Source organism: Amblyomma maculatum, chromosome 11 (genome assembly GCF_055883805.1).
Source record: "Amblyomma maculatum isolate TAMU_Amacu chromosome 11, ASM5588380v1, whole genome shotgun sequence".
Classification (NCBI taxonomy): domain Eukaryota; kingdom Metazoa; phylum Arthropoda; class Arachnida; order Ixodida; family Ixodidae; genus Amblyomma; species Amblyomma maculatum.
In genome coordinates this window covers 2,379,618-2,400,552 of record NC_139354.1, presented here as the reverse complement: position 1 = coordinate 2,400,552, position 20,935 = coordinate 2,379,618, and the positions used below count along the sequence as shown (strand labels likewise).

Below are 20,935 nucleotides of genomic sequence, written 5' to 3'. Positions count from 1 at the left end.
TCGTACTAAACAATGTGCCACCTTTTGAATTCCAGGCAGCCCATTAATGCCACAAAAGCTCGTAGCATGACGAGGAATAAACCAGTGTTGTCACGGGAGGGGTTTTAGTTCTGATTAAAACCATAAAGACGTGCAAAATCGAAAATATGTGTGGCGTGTGCAGTGTTTGACATGGTATGACATGACTTCTGGGTGGTTTAGCATTAAGACACAGGTACAGAGTTTGGCAGAATGTTATGTGTCCTTAGAGGACAACTTTTTGGTGCCAATTCTTGCGTATCGTAGCGTCACCGTGGGCCTTCATTACCAGCTCCACAAATAAAGAAGTGAATAAATCCTGCCTCCACCGGAAATCGAGACTCCATCTCTTGGATTCCCAGCCGATCGTTGTAACCAACTTCGCCACGCCCGGGATCGTGAAAAGCACATTATAATTCTCCTTGTTTATATAGTGAGAACGATAGTAACGATGACAGTGATTATGCAATTAGTGATAATGGCAATGATGACATTAGCAATGATAATGACGGCGCATTTAGTCGATAATTATAAGTGCAAACGTGATGCACCGTGTGCACCAGTAACGCTTAGGCTTTCGCATTTTTGCAGTGTGGATTCCACAGTGGTGTCGGAATTTTAGAACGCAGACCTTTGGTGCCCGTTCCTGCGTTTCGCGACGTGGCCGTTGTCTCTCGTAACCAGCTCCGCAGCCAAAACAAAAAACGATAGGATAGAGCGCCAAGGAAAGGTGTGCATGACTTCGTCGGCGCTGTAAAACAGGAACTTATTGGTCTATCGGCAAAAGAATGATACCCCACGATAGAACGTCAATGAAAGGTGTACAAGTGACAAAATGGTTGATGTGCTTCAAATAGGCAATTAAACACTGGCAATAACAATAATAATTGGTTCATAGAAAAGGAAAGGCGCAATGTCTGTCACATGTGTTCTATGGATACCATAACCATGCCGTAAAGGAAGGGAGGAAGATGGGAGTGAAAGGGGTGCCGTGATGGAAGGCTTTGTAGTAATTTAGACCACCTGGGGATCTTTAACGTGCACTGACATCGCAAAATACACGGACGCCTTTTAATTTCGCCTCCCTAGAAGGAAGGAAGGAAGGAGAAGCTTTATTCATGCTATTTTTGGGCGGTTTTCGGGGCGTCTTCAGAGCTCCCTGTTGCATCCCCAGGAGTCTCCTCCGTCGACCTCGTCCACTTCCACCCAATGGCCGGTTGTCCTTAGTCCAGGGCTCGGCTGGCCACTGCCGCCCATTGAGCTCGCTTTACCAGACCTTGCTGGTCTTCGCAGTGGTCGCTGGACAGCAGTCTCCCATTGTTCCGCACTCGGGTTTCGAATTTTGGAGACCACGTCTATGTTTTGACAGGCCCATGTGACGTGATATAGTGTGGGCTTTTCGTCGCACCACGGGACATCTGTCCGCGTATATGGTAGGGTGAATTTTGTTTAGTATGTGTAGGTTCGGTTTGAACCTGTCTGTAATTGTCTCCAAATGACAGCTTCCTCTTTGTTGAGAGAACTGTGCGGTGGGGGATATCGCATTCTTCTGCCTCTATAGTTTTCTAGTATGGCTGAGTATTCCTTAGGTGCTGGCAAAAGTTCTATGGACTAGTCGGATGCTCAGAGAGTAGTGTATGCTCGAGCTATCCTGTCGGCCTCTTGGTTCCTTGCCACCACCATGTGCCCCAGTGCCCACATAATTTTGTGTGTGGTCTTGTTTTCTTCGTGGTTTTTAATTTTGTCACTTGCTTCGAGGAGTATATGGAGCGCGTGACGACTTGTCCTACCATTCATGTAATTTCGACAGGCTGTTTGAGAGTCCGTGAGTAACGTTAGCGACCGCCCGGTTCTATAGCCCTCCGCCACCGCTAGAGCAACGGCTACTTCCTCTCCCTCTGCTACCGTGCAGTGTCGCACAGAGGTGCCGGTCACTTCACGTAGAAACGAATCGACCACCGTGGCCACTGAAATTTTGTTGTGTCCTCCTCTCGAGGACGAGTCTGCATACACGGTCGTGTCTTGAGGAGCGTGTGTTTTCTGAATGAATTCGGCCCTTGCTTCTTTTCTACCTTGGTGGAGGTTGGGGTACATGTTTCTTGGGATTGGAGCTACCTTGAGAGACTTGCGAAGTTCGTCGGGGATCGTTTCCGCCCTCGCTATTTCTCGCATCTGCTCGCGGTATCCTAGTCTCTGTAAGAGAGCTCTTCCAGTCGTTGTCTGCAGCAGCCTGAGTTTTTGCGACTCAAGCTGCGCCTGCGTAGCTCTTTGAAGGTGTTTTGCAATCCTAGACGAGCCATGAGTTTTTCTGTCGACGTGTTGCGCGGTAATCGAAGCGCTGTCTTATACGCTTTGCGTAACAGGGCATCCGCTTGTTTTTGCTCTTGTTGAGGCACTGGTAGAGTAGGCTGTGCATATTTTGGCTCACTACCAGATTTCTGACTAGTTTTAGTGTGTCGTCTTCGCACATGCCATGCTGCCTGTTGGTGATGCGGGTGATACAAGATGTGTTCCGCAACGTACCTCGAACGGGTGAAAATGTCGTAATGGCCCTCGACATCAAGGGGGCATTCGATAACGTCAGTCACGAAGCGATCTTTACAGGCCTAGACGATCTGGACTGTGGACGCAGAATCCACGGGAACGTCAAAGCCTTCCTGTCAGATAGAACTGCCACCATCGGCGTCGGAGACCTTGGATCGAACAAAATTGACGCGCCAAACAAAGGAGCAACCCAAGGGTCAGTCATCTCACCTATCCTCTCCAATATAGCTATGATAGGCCTAGCACGCAAACTAGAGAAGATCGAGGGCATCAGGCATGCCATGTATGCAGACGACATAACAGTCTGGACGAACACCGGTTCCCTCGGGGAGAAGGAAGAAAAACTACAGGAAACGGCCTGTTGTGTACAGCAATATCTCGGAGAAAGAGGGCTCGCATGCTCGACCGAGAAATTGGAACTGTTTCGAGTGTGGAGAGGCAAACAAAAACGGGACCGTCCCAACCAGTGAGAACCTGAAATTCAACGTCTACCTGGAACGAAGGCCCATCACGGAAAAGCAACAATAAGAATATTTGGTATGTGAGTTCAATCCAACCAACGCAGTACTCACGCCTCCCTAGAAACTTCATTAGAGCTAGTTAAGTTGTTTACAGGAAATTAAACGACCAGTATCTGTCACACATTGTCCGTGGACAACTGAACAGGGCTCTGCTCGCGGTTCACCCGAAGTTAGTCATTATCTATGTGCCGTTGAGAGAAGAGATGCTCTGGTCAAGACGATAAATAGAACGCCAAAGACAGCTGAATTATGCTGTTGGTTAGCCTTTGTTATATCGTTCTGCTTTAACTAACAGCACATGCTGTAGCTGTAAAATTGGATGAATGGTGATTATCCTAATTGTCTGCTGGCCAGTGAACCGAGTCGTCCATGCCATCTTTGTTAGGAAGTATTGCCCATGTACAATATCGGAATTTATTTCTTGACAAGGAGACATGTAGTAGCATCGAAGGTAGATTCATTCGCCCGTCTTCTCTACATAGCTGCGCTTCGGACCGAGCTCAACCTTTGGCAATAAACTCGCCCACCGTCACTTGTAGTGAATTGCCTAAGCACATCGGTGCTGGGTTGCAGTATTCCTTGGGCGTTTTTCTAACTTCGACATGACAGCTGCAATCCGCGACAGGCCGTGCCATGTTCCGCTTAACATTTCTTCAGTCATTTTTTTTTTCGACTGAGATTATAGTTCGAAACAAGCTTTGACTGTATCTCTGCATGTAGGAAACAATTATTTGAGTTCCATATTAGGTGACGTCATTAAGCCGTTTTGCATTAGCGATGGGCAGAGAGAGAAAGCGAATGCGAAAATCGCCCGGGAATCGAAAGAAGTGGTGAGCATTAGGGAATGCGTGGGTATGTGCCATTTTTGACAGGTATCATCATCATCGTTAGGGAATGAAGGTATTGATTCCTAAGGGTACTTTTCAACCATGCACGATATCTGAATGGGAGAAGTAGGAGATACTTAAACCCCTTAAGGGCGATAAGGCGAAAACCTTAGGGGCTATTTGACAAAACTGTTTTACAAATATGGTTTGGTTTGGTTTGTGGGGTTTAACGTTCCAAAGCGACTCAGGCTATGAGAGACGCCGTAGGGGAGGACTCCGGAAATTTCGACCACCTGGAGCTCTTTAACATGCACTGACATCGCACAGCACACGGGCGCCTTGCTTTTTGCCTCCACCGAAAAGCGGCCGCCGAGGCCGGGATTCGATCCCGCATCCTTGGGAATAGTATTCGAGCGCCGTAACCACTGCGCCACACCGGCGGGATGCTTTGAGACGATTTATTCACTCGTCTTGGCGTTGTCAGAAAGGAATAGGACTTGGCACCCGAAAGTGCTGCGTCCCCATGTTGTCGAGCTTTGACTAGTGTTTCTATATAATTCCCGCGCGAGTTTTACCCGGCCCTAGCCTTAGTCCCTATTAAATGAGGATTCTTTCTGCTCGAATGGCCAGTGAGCGTCGTCCACGTCACCCTTGTACCGCAGTCGCTGATGCATATTTGCGAAAACTGTAATCCTGGAGGCCGTGAAGTTGCGCTCTCTCATACTTGCTTCTGCAGCATTGTTTTGAAGCGAATACACGCCTTCCACAAGAAAATGGCGATCACTTGTGTAAGCACACTTGCTCTATGGTATCTGCAACAAGTCGACTTGAGTTCCGCTGAGATCCCTCAATTTCCTTCCTTAAGGTGATTATATTTATCTAACAAGCGTTCGTAGCGCTTCATGTCACAAACCGTTTTCTGAGTTCCGCATTACAGGACCCCATGAAGCCGTTTGCACATAAGCAATAGTCAGAGATAGAAAATGAATCACAAAAACAGCGGGAATCGAAAGAAATTGTACGAAGGAATCAAAAGGATGATGCTTAGAAGAGTACTTCAAAACAATGCGTCATCTGTGAACGAGACAGAAATGAAAATGGTGTGTCGGCAGTTCACCTTTTAGATCCATGGCGAATAGTCTGAATTAAAAGCAAGGCCTTCGACACAAACCCAGACGCCGGAAGACGGCAAGCATGTAAGTTGGCGTGTAGGTCGCAAGCACAATATCCGCTTGCAGACTGTCGGTCACATAATTCTACAGCTTGAAAAGTTACTACGCGGATGCATACCTATGGTGACTACCATAACTTCTGGCCTCTCCTAAGAACGCAATGTTTGGTACATTTGCGTGGACTCTCAGCTTCTTGAAGATGCAAGTTACATAAACGCGAACGCGAGGCTTTTCCATTTTAGAGAGAACTTGGCTGCAGTACAACTCGAACGATAGTTTAACCAGAAAAAGTTTACATTTCCTTATTTTCGGTTTGCCTTAGCATAGCTTCTGAAGTGTTTCTATTCACGACGACAAAAATTGTCCCTGGTTTTTTTATACGCCTAGATATTACTTAACGAAAATGAAATAAAGACGCAGCCATAAAGTTCTTCTGCAAACGAAACTTGAATTTAACACTTACATCTGAATGCAATATGGCGATGTTTTTTTCAGGGAAGTGAAATAACCGGAAAAAAATGCAAGAAACCGTTACTATTGTTTTACCAAACTGCATTCTCAAGAAATGAACAACAATCGGAGATAGAAGGAAGATTACATTGTTTAAACATTTCTACCTAACCTTTCAAGGTGGAAAGTTTTTTTTTTTTTCTACATGACACCTCACGAAGGAGGTCAGTTCAATGTAAGAAGCAAAAATTGCATAGTATGTATTGAAGCGCTGTTAATTGAAACTGGTACTTAGAGGAGCATTCAAGTGAGAAGATGCCTAACGTAACCTTACTTCCCTCAGAACTGAAAGAAAAGCACAAATAGACCACAGCAAGCGTGTCGTCACAGATGTGCTGTTGCAAGGGGTGTCCCCATGAGCGGCCGAGTTCGACTCAAGGTAGAAGCTCAAACCTTATCCGAAGCTGGCCATCAACTACGTAACCGTTTGCGGTGGAATTTCTCATATATAACAGTTAGGGTTAACTGGTGCGTTACTGGAAATATTGGATTTCTTTCTTTGAGCTCCGTATTAGAGAATGCTATATAGAGGCCGCTTTCCCTCACACTATCTTGGATTTGTCTACTTAAATGTGCTAGCTTTTGCTACAGTGTATTTTTCAGTGTGTTGGTACCGTTATAAATTTCGTTTAACCGGTCGCCATGTGTGCTGACATCTGCGGCCATTGGCTTGATATAAGCTGTGATTTCATCCACCTGCTTTTCAAAGATTCGTTTTAAAGTAGTCAGAAACTCGTCCAGGTGAGCCGTTGAAACATGGATTTCGGATGCGAGAGCAGTCGACGCGTTGCAAGAGGGAGACTTGAGATGAGATCGATCTACGCAAAGGAAGGTAGCCGGGCACTTTGGACAACGGATAGAGTGGTATTCACACTCCCACCGGAAATGCTGGGCGATCCCCGAAGCAACCGTCGCATACTGGCAGCCACTATAGCTTCGTTCCAGCACTTGACCTGAAAGGCAACAAGATACGTAATTTGCATAGAAATCAGGATTACATGCTGAGACACCCACTTTATCTATCAACTGAATGTAGCGAAAGAGAAGTGACACTCGCAAAATAACTGCTCTTTTTTGTGAGCCTGCGTTAGCTGTGAATGTCCTTTTTTAATTACTAGTCTAAGTTATACGCTAAACGTAGATTTATGCCAAGCAAACATGTTCTGTACTTGTAGATTATATTGAAAGAGTTTTGTGAGCTGCTCTTGAAACTGATATGAACAAAAAAAAAAAAACGAATTGTAATGTGGTTGAAAGGAACAATCGTCCTGATACAGTCTGTTCGAGAAAGCTGCGCAATTTATCACTGATCTAGCCTGGCGATAACACGCTGTCGTTCGTTGAAAAATACAATGACAAGGGGGAAGCGATGGGCAACACTTCAGGTACGTAGAATCGATATTGATGGTCTATCCAAGCGGTTCAAAATAAGTTCACACCGCTTGGTACAGACGTCCACGCATGGAATGGTATCCATCTTGGAACTGTTTTCTCTTTGAAGAAAATGAAGACCGACTTCGAGTGTTTGCCCAGTGGTTTGACTCCCCGTATCTCGGGGTTGTCTCTCCGGTCTAGTAGATACAAAACTTCTTCAATTAAGTATTCCAGAGACGCTCCGTGGATGACCCCCTTGCCACAGTGTTCTGGGGTGGCCACATAGGCAAAGGCGCGTCTACCGGTTTGCCGTCAAAAATAATGTGTAAATTTACTCTCTTTGTTACGGCGAGGATTGAGTGCTGTTTCATGTTGAGGGAGATGAGATCCTCTCTCTCGTCATGTGCGTGGGTTGATACCAGCAGTCATCTTGATAGCGTCCGTAAGGTGGGCTGTTCCGTATTTTGTGAGGGTGACTAAACCACCACGCGGTCTAAGAACAATCTTGTCGGCGCCGTCGGGAACCCGCGTATTTGACGTTCTATCGACTTCGCCGCCATCTTTCTTCTTGCTTGCTCCTACAAGGCCCTTTGTCTCGCAGCTTCTTTGTCACTCTTCTCGAGCGGCACGTATTTCCCTCACCGACTTGCGTATCATTGTCCTGGTACCTCAATTTCCTCAATTTCCTCCGATTCGACCGGTGTACCTTCCACGATTTCCATGTTTCTAGTTTTCACCGGCTTCACAAGGCTGCCCCGATGGGGCCGCCGCACGCCCTGTCCGCCGCGAGAGGCCACGCTAGGCCAAACTCCGCAACCTTCTCTGCCGATCACAAAATGTCCGACAAAAGACGAAAAAAAGAGTCCCACCTTAGGAAAAATGGTATCCGCGTGTTCCTCTAGTCCAGTTTCGTCAAATGAGCACAACATCCAAGATCGAAAATTCACTGATCCACCAAAAATGATCCAAGTTGTCGGAGCCCATGAAAGATGCGTACGCTCGCTTCGAACGCTGGTGTGCGAATCCCCTTGAATTCGTTGAGAATTATAGGATAAACAGAAAACTGCTGCCACCACCGGATAGATAGATAGATGGATTTATTGATAGGAAAAGGCAGAGAGGTTGGCCCGAATAATTCAAATCTGGCCTGCTACTCTGCACTGGGGAAGGGGAAGGAGAGAAGAAAGAAGGTCATGATGGGTGACGATGTGGGAGAAGGCATATGAAATATATATACAGACACATCAGCTTGCTTTACAAACGTGAATCAAGTCCACTGGCGCTCAAATAACGGCAAAGAGCGCGCACTGCCTGGATGCCCTTCCCCTTGTCCTGCCAAGCGCCCAGCAGCAGTTCCTCCGACAGAGGCCTCTTGTCTAAACGCTTCAAGGAAGCAGCTAGCACATTTCTTTCGTTCGCATACTCTGGGCACACCAATAATACATGGTCCACAGTCTCTGGGATGCCACAAGTTAAACATTCCGGTGAGTCCATCTGTCCAATTAAATGTAAGTACTTGCGCGTGAAAGCCACGTTTAAACGAAGTCGATGTATCAAGCATGTCTGATGACGCGGAATATCACGCGGAACAGTAAATTTAAATGTTCGATCAAGCTTTCTTAGACGCATGTGTCGGGTGTCTGGTCGAGCCGAGTAAGTCGCTGTAGCAATATTCATACAACTCTTTAGAAGACACGTCGTATCCGCTCTTGAAAAAGGCACAGCTGTTTGAAAGCCATTGATGAGAGCGCTTTTCGCTTCAACATCGGCCTGCTCATTCCCATGGAGGCCGCAGTGAGCAGGAATCCATTGAAACATTATCATGTGGCCTTGCAGCTGGGCAGATGTGATGAGCTCCGTAATGTTTAGTGCCAGGGACTGATAGGCAGTGTGGCGTAAGAAGTTTTCCAAAATTTGTAGTGCAGTCTTCGAGTCCGTGAATATACACCATTTTTGAGGTGGTTCCCCACATATATAGCGAATAGATTCCCGAATGGCTACAAGTTCGGCAGCGGTTGATGTAGAGGTATGTCCCAAAAGGAAATGCAGAGTCGTTTTCTGAGCTGGTATGACCACAGCTGCAGCGGATGCCTGTGCTGACACAGATCCATCGGTGTATACGTGAATATAACTGGGATATTCTGACCAGATGTGTGCCAGAGTAAGTTGTTTGAGTCCAGTAATTGGTACCATAGATTTTTTTAGTATTCCGGGAACACGAAGGTGCACCAAAGGTTTATCCATCGTCCATGGTGGTTGGGTGGGACGATATGGGAGGGCATATCCTGTCGGTACTTGCGACTGATGGCAGCGGAGTGCAGTTGTAAAACTGCAGTCGGGCCTCTCATCCAGAATCTCGCTGAGTGGGTGAAAACGGTGTCTTGTAAGTGCTCGTAAATATACACGAAGTGGTTCGTGTGACAAGTATATGGACATTGGGCGAGCGTGTGCCTCTTCAATTGCCACCGGATAAGATACTAATAGTGTCTCCGGCTGAGGCCCCCGCGCCGTTGTGCAGGAACTGACGTCAAACACGGCACGAGTAGACCGTCCCTGTGTGCTCCAGCCGAACGTGTGAATCACACGGAGTGTGCCGTAGTTGTTTCTGCCGTCTGTTCTGCATAGCCTCCGAGACCCTTGACTGTCTCTGAGGCCATCCTACGTTCCTACAAATGGTGTGTCCAGCTAGTGCTAACTAGACGCCGGCGCATGCTGCGAAATGTTGCGATTGCGGCGGTGTACGTTTGTCAGGCACTACAACAGAGCTGGACAGGCCGCCATTGGAAACTGACCCTGGCAACGTTTAATGCTAGAACCCTAGCTAGTGAAGCTAGTTTAGCAGTGCTGTTAGAGGAACTAGAGGTTATGAAATGGGATGTCATAGGGCTTAGTGAGGTTAGGAGGCCGAATGAGGCATATACTGTACTGAAGGATGGGCATGCATGTACTGTGTTATCGAGGTTTACAGAGAGGCGACAACTAGGAGTAGGTTTCCTTGTCAATAAGTATATAGCGCGTAATATAGATGAATTCTATAGTATTATTGAGAGAGTGGCGGGCGTCGTAATTAGGCCTAATAAGCGGTACAAACTGAAGGTTGTACAGGCCTATGCACCTACATGTAGTTATGATGACCAGACAGTTCAAAGCTTCTACGAAGATGTAGAATCGGCAGTGCGAAAAGTAAAGACGCAGTATACTGTACTAATGGGCGACCTCAATGCCAAGGTAGGGAAAAAGCAGGCAGGAGACCAGGCAGTAGGTGACTATGGCAGTGGTTCTAGGAATAGCAGGGGAGAGTTACTAGTTGAGTTTGCAGAGTGCAATAACTTAAGAATCATGAATACCTTCTTCAGCAAACGGAAGAACCGGAAATGGACATGGAAAAGTCCTAACGGGGAGACTAAAAATGAAATTGACTTCATAATTTGTTCAACCCCCGCCATTATGCAAGATGTAGAGGTAATCGGGAAAGTGCGATGCAGTGACCACAGAATGGTGAGGTCCCGAATTAGCCTAAATCTGAAGAAGGAACGCAACAAATTAGTAAGACAGAAACCCATCAACGAATTTTAGCGGTGAGTGTGTGTGCGGGGGGGAGGGGGGGGGGAGGGGCAGAAGAGCTCAGGATCTCGCTACAGAATAGATGTTCAGCTCTATACGAGGATGGCGACATTCCCCTAGAAGCAATGAACAATAATTTCAGATATATTATTACTGAATGTGCGGTAGAAGTATAGGCGGTAGGATAGTTAGAGAGGATACCGGTAAGCTGTCTAAGGAGACGAAAAATTTGATTAAGAAACGCCAGAGTGTGATAGCTTCCAATCCAACAGACCAGATTGAATTGGCCGAGATATCAAAGCTAATCAATAAGCTCTAGGTGGCCGATATAAGGAAGTATAACATGGAGAAAATTGAGCATGCTGTAAAGAAGGGGGAAGCCTTAAAGCGGTAAAGAAGAAATTGGGCATAGGCAAAAACCAGATGTATGCGATAAAGGACAAGGAGGGCAACGTCATCACGAGTATGGACAAGATAGTCAAAGTAGCCGAGGAGTTCCATACAGATCTCTACACTAGCCAAAGTAGTCAGGACCGTAAGGAGATTGGCAGTAGGGAAAACAGTCAGACGTTCCACCAGTTACGAAGGACGAGGTCAAGAAAGCATTAGAAACTATAAAAAGGGGGAAATCAGCTGGAGAGGATCAGATAACTACAGATTTGCTGAAGGACGGGGGGAATATCGTGTTAGAAAAGCTGGCCACCCTGTATACGCAGTGCCTGGTGTCATCGACGGTACCGGAACCATGGAAAATGCAAACATTATCCTCATTCATAAGAAAGGGGACTCTAAGGACCTTAAAAATTACAGACCAATCAGCTTAATGTCTGTTACGTGTAAGGTATTTACTAAGGTAATCGCTAATAGAATCAGGACAACCTTTGACTGCAATCAAGCAAAGGATCAAGCAGGTTTTAGGAAACGGTACTCTACTATCGATCATATCCATACCATCAATCAGGTGATAGAAAAATGCTCGGAATATCACCAGCCCTTATACATAGCATTCATTGATTACGAAAAAGCATTTGACTCAATTGAAACCTCAGCGGTGATGCAGGCATTGCGAAATCAGGGGGTAGACGAGCCGTACGTGAAAGTGCTGGAAGATATATATAATGACTGCACAGCAACCATAGTTCTGCATAAAGAAAGTAACAAAATTCTCATAAAGAAAGGTGTTAGGCAAGGAGACACAATCTCCCCAGTACTATTCACAGCTTGCTTAGAGGAAGTATTCAGAGACTTGGAATGGGAGCAGTTAGGGATAAGGGTAGATGGAGAATACCTCAGTAATCTGCGATTTGCTGATGACATTGCCTTGCTAAGCAACTCGGGGGATGAACTGCAAATAATGATTGATGACCTAGACAGGAAAAGTAGAAAGGTAGGCTTGAAAATCAATATGCAGAAGACTAAGGTAGGTAATGTTCGACAGCCTCGGAAAGGAACAACAGTTTACATTAGGTAGCGAAGTACTGGAAGTAGTAGGTGAATATGTCTACTTATATATAGGACAGGTAGAAACCGCAGATCCGGGCCATGAAAAGGAAATAACAAGAAGAATAAGATTGGGATGGAGCGCATTTGGCAAGCACACAGATTATGACTAGCAGCTTACCGGTATCTCTAAAGAGGGAAGTATATAACAGTTGCGCCTTGCCTGTACTCACCTATGGGGCTGAAACGTGGAGGCTAACCAAGATAGTTCTACTTAAGTTGAGGACAACCCAGAGGGCTATGGAACGAAAAATGGTAGGGGTAACATTAAGAGGTAGGAAGCGTGCAGAGTGGGTCACAGAAATAACTCAGGTTACCGACATTCTAGTGGAAATTAAGAAGAAGGAATGGACATGGGCAGGACATGTAGTGCGAAGAGAGGATAACCGATGGTCGCTTAGGGTAGCAAACTGGATTCCAAGGGAAGGAAAGCGTAGCAGGGGGCGGCAGAAAGTTACTGGTGCGCGGATGAGGTAAAGAAGTTCGCAGTGGTCAAGTGGATGCAGCTAGCACAGAACCGGGTTAAGTGGAGAAATATGGGTGAGGCCTTCGCCCTGCAGTGGGTATAGTCAGGCTGATGATGATGACAACAGAGCTATCCTTACTGGTTACTATTTGTACGTTTCTATCAGCTCCTCACGGGTCGTCGGCCGGTGGCTGCATAATGGCAGCCTATATTGCAGTTGTTAACATGTTCATCATTTCCTTACTATACGCCCACCTGATATGCTTCCTCTCTTTTTCTCTTCGTCGAAGCTCGCTATCGGCCGCTGTGGAAGAAATACGGGTACGATGACAGCATCGTCAGCGCGGAGCGTCTACTGCGCGCGCTGCAAGATGGAATTGCACTACGCTGCCATCGGTCCCCTCGGTGGCATGGTGTCACACACTCGTGTCGTGCCACTGGTAGTGCTCGCTCCAGCCGAACGTACGGCACTGCAGGAGGGGCGACCAGCCGAACGTGTGGCAGCGCACGAGTGCGCAGAGAACTCCACGAGTGCCGTCAGCCGAAGACACCATAAGTAATAGAGAGGCTACCGCATGGCGGCGACTGTAAGCTGGAAATTTTGTTAACCCAGTATGGGATTTTTATGTCCTACCGGGGAATATGGAAACGATATTTGTAAAGTATATGGAGAGAGGGGTACCCTCGACCACATGATATGGGAGTGCGTCGACTCACCTGGAGTCGAGGAAAATATCAATACCAGAGAGAGCGGGGAAGCCCTGCTGTGGAGCTAAGACCCCTCTCGGCAGCAACAAGCCGTCTGCCTGGGGGCAGAGGGCACGAAGGGACAAAATATTTTTGTTAGCCTTTTGTCGCGGAGGCTCCGGCCCTCATCCTCTAGGCCTGCGTTCCGGGTATAGGGAACTTCACTATAGTGCGCGGGGTGGGGAGTAGGGAGCCTCCATTTGCGGTGGACAATCAAAGTTATTATCCATCCATCCACTCATATACAAAGTTGAACCCTCCGGGTGTTCTATCCAGGTGTTCGTGCGGCGCCATTCATTTGGTGCTTCCTCAAACGCCGCACCACACAGCATATTGCCAGGGGGCACCACTTCAACGTCTTTCGCTCCGCACCGCAACAACGCGCCTGCAACAACGACGAATTGCCGGTGAAACAGACGACGCGACAATGCACCCGCAACGACAACGAATTGCCGGTGGAACGGACACCGCAACAACGCTCCTGCGACAACGACGAATTGCCGGTGAAACAGACGACGCGACAATGCACCCGCAACGACAACGAATTGCCGGTGGAACGGACACCGCAACAACGCGCCTGCAACAACGACGAATTGCCGGTAAAACAGACGACGCGACAATGCACCCGCAACGACAACGAATTGCCGGTGGAACGGACACCGCAACAACGCGCCTGCAACAACGACGAATTGCCGGTGAAACAGACGACGCGACAATGCACCCGCAACGACAACGAATTGCCGGTGGAACGGACACCGCAACAACGCGCCTGCAACAACGACGAATTGCCGGTGAAACAGACGACGCGACAATGCACCCGCAACGACAACGAATTGCCGGTGGAACGGACACCGCAACAACGCGCCTGCAACAACGACGAATTGCCGGTGAAACAGACGACGCGACAATGCACCCGCAACGACAACGAATTGCCGGTGGAACGGACACCGCAACAACGCGCCTGCAACAACGACGAATTGCAGGTGAAGCATACCGCGTACACCGACGCAGAGCACTCACTCAGAAGCCTGATATTCGCGAGAAGCTGTCGTTGGGCATACTAGCAATACTGGATGGTCGCCATGTTCGAGCTTTGTTGGATACTGGCGCTGATTATTCTATTTTGAGCAGCCAGTTTGCCGCGATTCTCAAGAAGGTTTTGACTCCGTGGACTGGCACACACGTTCGCACTGCGGGTGGTCATCTGGTTACTCCTCTAGGCATGTGTACGGCCAGGGTTCAAATTCGAGTCGACATTTGTGGTAAGCTGCCTCGTTCTGAAAAGCTGCTCACGTGACCTAATTCTGAGCGTAGATTTTCTTCGTGAATATGGCGCAATTATTGACCTCCGGGATTTTAAGGTCTCGTTTTCAACTGAGAAAGCAGTGGCCCTCAGCAGTACACAGCGACCACTCAATGTGCTTCGAGTTTATGCCGACAGTGTCACGCTGCCACCCCGAACCAGCACCTTCGTTAATGTCAAATGCAATGCACTTCACGATGGTGATGCAATAGCCGAAACTAACCTCTCGTTACTGTTGACGCAGGGAGTCTGCGTGGCTTGCAGTTTAATCCATCTTAACTGTGGTCAGTCCAAGGTACTTGTTACCAATTTTCCGCACGAGTATCGACACCTTTTTCGGAATACTTCCGTAGCTTTCACGGAACGCATATCTGAAGTCTCCGAGTGCTTGTCCGCAGAAACCGTGCCACCGCCCACATCCCTCGACAACCTCGATATTAGCCCAGAGCTATCGGTGAGCCAGCGTGAACAGCTGCTTTCATTGTTACTCGAATTCAGAGAGTGTTTTGCATCATCGTCAAAAGTGCATCAGACTCCCATTGCCAAGCACCAGATCGTGACGTTCGATGATGTGCGCCCAATTCACCAGCACCCCTACCGCGTCTCTTCGACCGAGCGCGAAGTTGTTAAGTCACAAGTTAAACAAATGCTCGAAGATGATGTTATCCAGCCTTCAAATAGCCCATGGTCCTCCCCAGTCGTTCTAGTTAAAAAGAAAGATGGCACGTTACGTTTTTGCGTCGATTACCGCAAGCTGAACGCCGTAACCAAGAAGGATGTTTACCCCTTGCCGCGGATTGACGACTCTCTCGACCGCCTTCGGCGTGCGAAGTACTTTTCGTCTATTGGCTACTGGCAGATTGAGGTAGATGAGCGAGATCGTGAAAAAACGGCCTTTGTCACACCCGACGGTCTTGACGAATTTAAAGTTCTACCTTTCGGACTTTGTTCCGCGCCGGCCACATTTCAGCGGATGATGGACACTGTCCTCGCCGGGCTTAAATGGCAGTGTTGCCTAGTCTACCTAGATGACGTGGTGGTCTTCGCAGAATCGTTTTCACAACATCTTAAGCGCCTGCGGTCAGTACTCGAAGAAGAGGTTGTGGAACGAGTCGTCGCCTATGCCAGCCGTGCTTTATCCCGCGCCGAGATGAACTATTCAACTACTGAGAAGGAATGCCTCGCCATTATTTAGGCTGCTGCAAAATTTCGCCCCTACCTTTATGGTCGCCCATTTAAAGTGGTCACTGACCACCATTCCTTGTGTTGGCTGGCCAACCTGCGTGACCCATGCGGCCGCCTGGCGCGATGGAGCCTTCGCCTACAGGAGTTTGACCTCACTATAGTCTATAAGTCCGGACATAAGCATGAAGATGCTGACGCGCTTTCTCGTGCGCCCGTCGAGCTCGTTTCACCACACACGGGTGACTCTGGCAGTTTTCTCGGAGCTGTTGATGCTTCAGATATCTCTCATCAGCAGCGTGCTGATCCAGAGTTACGAGCCCTGATCGATTATTTAGAAGGTCAGCCAGCCACAATACCTAAGTGCTTTTCTCGGAGCCTCTCAACTTTCTGCCTGAGAAGTGGTGTACTCTATAAGCACAGCTCTAGATCCGATTCGAGAACCTACCTCCTCGTGGTACCCGCAGCTCTGCGAGAGGAAATCCTTTCCGCGTGCCACGATGAACCCACTTCTGGCCACTTGGGCTATACTCGCACACTTGCTAGAATACGAAAGACATTCTACTGGCCCAACCTTGCCACTGTCGTTAAGCGCTATGTTAAGAGCTGTCGGCAATGTCAGCGTCGGAAGGTTCCGCAATCAAAGCCTGCAGGCCTTCTCGTGCCCATAATACCACCACGCGCACAGTTTGATCAAGTCGGCATGGACCTTCTCGGTCCTTTCCCTCGATCCTCCGGGGGCAACCGCTGGATAATCATCGCCACAGACTACCTGACTCGATATGCCGAGACCAAAGCGTTACCTAGTGGTACAGCATCGGAGGTTGCCCATTTCTTTGTACACCAGATCATGCTGCGGCACGGTGCTCCGACCTGTATTATTACTGACAGAGGGACTGCCTTTACTTCACAAATGATGGCCGAAGCTTTTCATCTCAGCGGTACGGCGCATCGAAAAGCTACTGCTTACCATCCACAGACCAACGGGCTGACGGAAAGGCTTAATACGACCATGGCGGACATGCTGGCGATGTATGTCGACGCTCAGCACAAGACTTGGGATGCTATCCTACCATATGTGAGATTCGCGTACAATACGGCAGTCCAAGAGACGACACGCTTCACGCCGTTTCGCCTAGTTTATGGCAGGGAGGTTCGGACGATGCTGGGAGCAATGCTCCCTTGCGAAACAGATACCGAGCTTTCTACCGACGCCGAACACTTTGCCCAAGATGCTGAGCAAGCACGCCAACTAGCACGCGTCCACATCGCCCAGCAACAGGACAAGGATTCACGCCGGTACAACCTCCGCCACAAACAAGCTTCCTACAACACCGGGGACAAGGTCTGGGTGTGGACTCCTGTTCGACGCCGTGGCCTATCAGAAAAGCTGATTTGCCGTTACTTCGGACCATATAAAGTCTTGCGGCGCCTCAGCGACGTTAACTATGAGGTCCTCCCATATGGCCCAGAGCAGAGAGGCCGTCGGCTACCTCGTCCAGAGACAGTTCATGCCCTACGCATGAAGCCGTATTTTACGCGGTAACTGAAAGACGGCATCTGTACTTTTTTTTCGTTTGCTTTTGTCCACCTGTGTGCACGTGTGCCGTGTGCGTCACGCTTAAGGAGGGAGGAATGCCAGGGGGCGCTCGGAGCGAAAGACGTTGAAGTGGCGCTCGGAAAAAAAGAACGAAGTGAATCAGCTCCGGACTAGAAGGACGTACCTAAAGCTTGGACCATGTAATTCCACCTGCACCGGCTCTGATAACCTAGCCCTAGTCGCCAATATCGTGACAATATAGAGGCACACTTGGGGGTGAAGGGTGGCTGTTCCTGTCCCTGCAGGACTGGGACTGGTAGGTCAACGTCGCTTGCGGCGGGGGCTAGCCAGCCACCGAATGTTTATATGTTTTAGGCCGTCATTGCACCCGCCACCGCTTAGGTGGTGGACAACGGCTGTTTCGGCGTTCGTCTTTCTCTCCCTCTCCTTTTTTTCTTTCCTCTCTCTCTTCTGTCCGCACAAAGCCCCCCGCCGTGGTGGTGCAGTGGTAAGACGCCTGACTACTGTGCCGGAGTACTCGGGTTCGAACCCGACCTCGGCGGCTGCGTTTCGATGGAGGCGAAACGAAGAGGCGTCCGTGTGCTGTGCGATGTCAGCGCACGTTAAAGATCCCCAGTTGGTCGAAATTACTCCGAAGCCCTCCACTACAGCTCCTCTTTCTCTCTTTCCACTTTCACTCCCACCTTCCTCCCTTCCTTTACGGCGCGGTTGAGGTATCCACGGAAAGCAAGTGACAGTTACCGCGCCTTTCCCTTCCTATAAATCAATCAGAGGCAGCGGAGGTGGCTCAGCTACAGAGCCAGTAGCAGGCCCGTGCATTTTATTTTCCTTCTATAGCCACGCCGTGGCAGCGGAGTAGGCTAAGCTACAGTCAGTAGCAGGCCCGTGCATTTTCTTTTGAAGTGAAAATCTTCACTAGGCTAGTCAACACCAGGGTGAGTGTGGCATCGTCGTCAAAAAAGGCCGCAGCTGCGCATGCGCGAAACTGCGTGACGTTAGATGAGAGACGCATGCTGGCTCTGCCGGTTGACCTTTAGCTGCTGCCGCGCGCTGCTGCAAATACGCGGCTGTGGATGGAGCGGTCGGTATATATGTAGGAGCTCTATAAGGGGAGCGCAGGCCGCCATGGAAGGAGACGATGCTGAAGGGGTGACGTGGAAATTGGCCGAGAAGGAGCTGAGAAATGCCAGACATAGGGCTCAACAAGCTGCTGAAACGCCGGAAGAGCGCGAGGCTCGCCTTGTCAGACGGCGACAGAGACGCTGAGCGTCGTTTTAGTGCGGCGAGAACGACAGCTAACGAAGATTCGGAACGCAGAAAAGAACGGTATAATGAGAGGCATTGAGGCAAACGAGCAGCGGAGAGAGCAACGCCTGGCGAAACGACGACGACAAGAGGCTCAAAGACGGCTTTCAACTACCAGCCCTTCGTTGTTACAGATCGGGCATCCTGGGCGAGGATATAAGTGTTGGAAGTATGACCACGTCCTAGTTACAGCTGGTGTAAGGGCAACACCGACCCGGATCCTCCTAAGAGCAACCTCCTCTGCACGGGTGAGACCGCGGGGAAGGGATATCGCACACGGAGGGATAAGTGCACGTGTGCGGCGCCGGAGGTGTTCCTTTCTTGACAAAAGGAGGGTGCGTCGTCGACTTCGAGAAGCCGTGGGATTGATGCGTCTTGGTTCACGAGGCGGGTTGCAAAATCAGCTTGACTTTGGGAAGGCAGCAGATCCCGTGGGACCCACTCAATGCGTATTGATTGTGAGATGCGCGCCGCAAGCTGGTGGATGTCCTGGCAAATTTTAGGGCAGCGAGATGTCGAGGCCGACATCCACCACTTGCTGTGGGACTGCCCAGCACTCAAGCCAACACGAATCCGGCACCTGAGCATAGCTGGCCTTTCAGCAACCAATCCTGCCTCATACGTCACTTGGACGCAGGGACCTCATCATCGCTCACTTCTGGACTTCATAAAATCAGCCAACCTTTTTCCATTCATTTAATCATTTATTCATCCTTCATCTCATAACCTACTGATGCCCTGAGGCAATAAATATCGACTTAAAAAAAAAAAAAACTACCAGCCCTTTTAACAGCGAGCAGAGTGAAAGTGACGAGGACATCCACGACGAACTGAACAGTCGCCGGTGTAGAGACTACACACTGAAAGTGTGTGAAAGCGCTGGTGCTACAAAGATGTTTAAGACTGAATTTGCGGACAATCTGTTCAGTCATATGTGACGTCAGCGAAAGACTGTGACATCTATGTACATCTGTGTACATCTGTGTGACATCTGTGACTGTGTACGAGATTTAAGACCGGTAAGTAATGCCATGCGCATAACATAGCATCGCCGAAGCTTTTCGCTTCTGATATCCGGGCTTAACCGAGCTAAGCCCCAGCCAATTTGTTTCTTCTTCCTGGAGCCACAACAACAACATAGAAGCACACCTAGTGTAGGAGGCATCAGCGGCATTTCAAATTGGCTTACAAGAAAAAAAAAAAAGGCGCAGTATCTGTCACAATTCTCCTCGGACACCTTAACCCAGTCGTAAGGAAACGCAGGAAGGTGGATGTAAGGCCCGTGCTCTGTTCGGCCTCAGCGGTTGCTGGATTGTCTGTACAAGTTTCTATGCCGGACCCTCATGTATGTGTTGATGTATGTGTACTTGTGTTTTGGGAGCATTTCTCAGCTGTGTGTCCTAGTGTTGAACGGCGCGTCGCATTCTGATTCCTAGAAGGAGAGCATTAGCTCCAAAATGCGAGCTCTTCCTTCGGACCCCCTTGGAGTTTACTTTCCCTTTGCTACTGGAGACGGAAGAAGCGCTCCTTTTGCCTCGACTCGGACCCTCATTAGCGCTGTCTCCCGCTGTCCCGTCGCCCGATCGGGAGCGGCCGGAGGCCATAAAACCCGCGAAGAGGGGTCAAGCTTTCGTCGCGCTTCACTGCGACGTGCAGCGCACATCTAGGGCGCTTTGCGAAGGTTTCCGAGGAGAGAGTTTGCAGCGAATGTATTTTATGCGAAGCATATTAACGTAGGTTTCGGGCCTTCGCGCGACGCCCGGCGGTGGCCACCATTGACCCTGAAGTGGGGTCACGTGACATGACGTCACGTGATGACGTCACACCGGCTGCAGATAGGGCCTCATATCGCGCCGTCGGTCGCCTCCCGGCTGTGGCCACCACTGACCTTGAAGTGAGATCACATGATGTGACGTCACGTGATGACGTCACACCGGCTGCAGATGGGGCCTCATATCGCGCCGTCGGACGTCGCCCGGCGGAGAGAAATTTACTAAAACTAATCCAGGCATACGTAATAAGCAGAATCAGTTACGCCACGCCCTACCTGGACATCAAGGCCGGCGAAAAAGAGAAGTTAGACTGCCTGATTCGAAGATGCGTTAAGAAGGCGCTAGGACTGCCCATGGGTACCTCGAGCGAACGACTGCTCGAACTCGGAGTGCATAACACGTGGGCAGAATTGGCGGAGACAGTGCGAGTCTCCCAATTAGAGAGACTAAGCACGACCGAGACGGGCAGGGTAATCCTTGCAAAAGTAGGCCTCAACCCAGACAGGGGGGGTTCAAAAAAAAGTCACAATTCGATCTCAGCGGCACAAATGCACCCGTGCTGAGAAAAT

At 49.1% G+C, this 20,935-nt stretch overlaps 1 long non-coding RNA gene across 2 annotated transcripts in view; it reads left to right on the top strand.

Moving 5' to 3' along the window:
• LOC146172647 (uncharacterized) overlaps positions 1-20,935 on the top strand; it is a 138,923-nt gene that overhangs the window by 594 nt on the left and 117,394 nt on the right. The window lies entirely within an intron of this gene.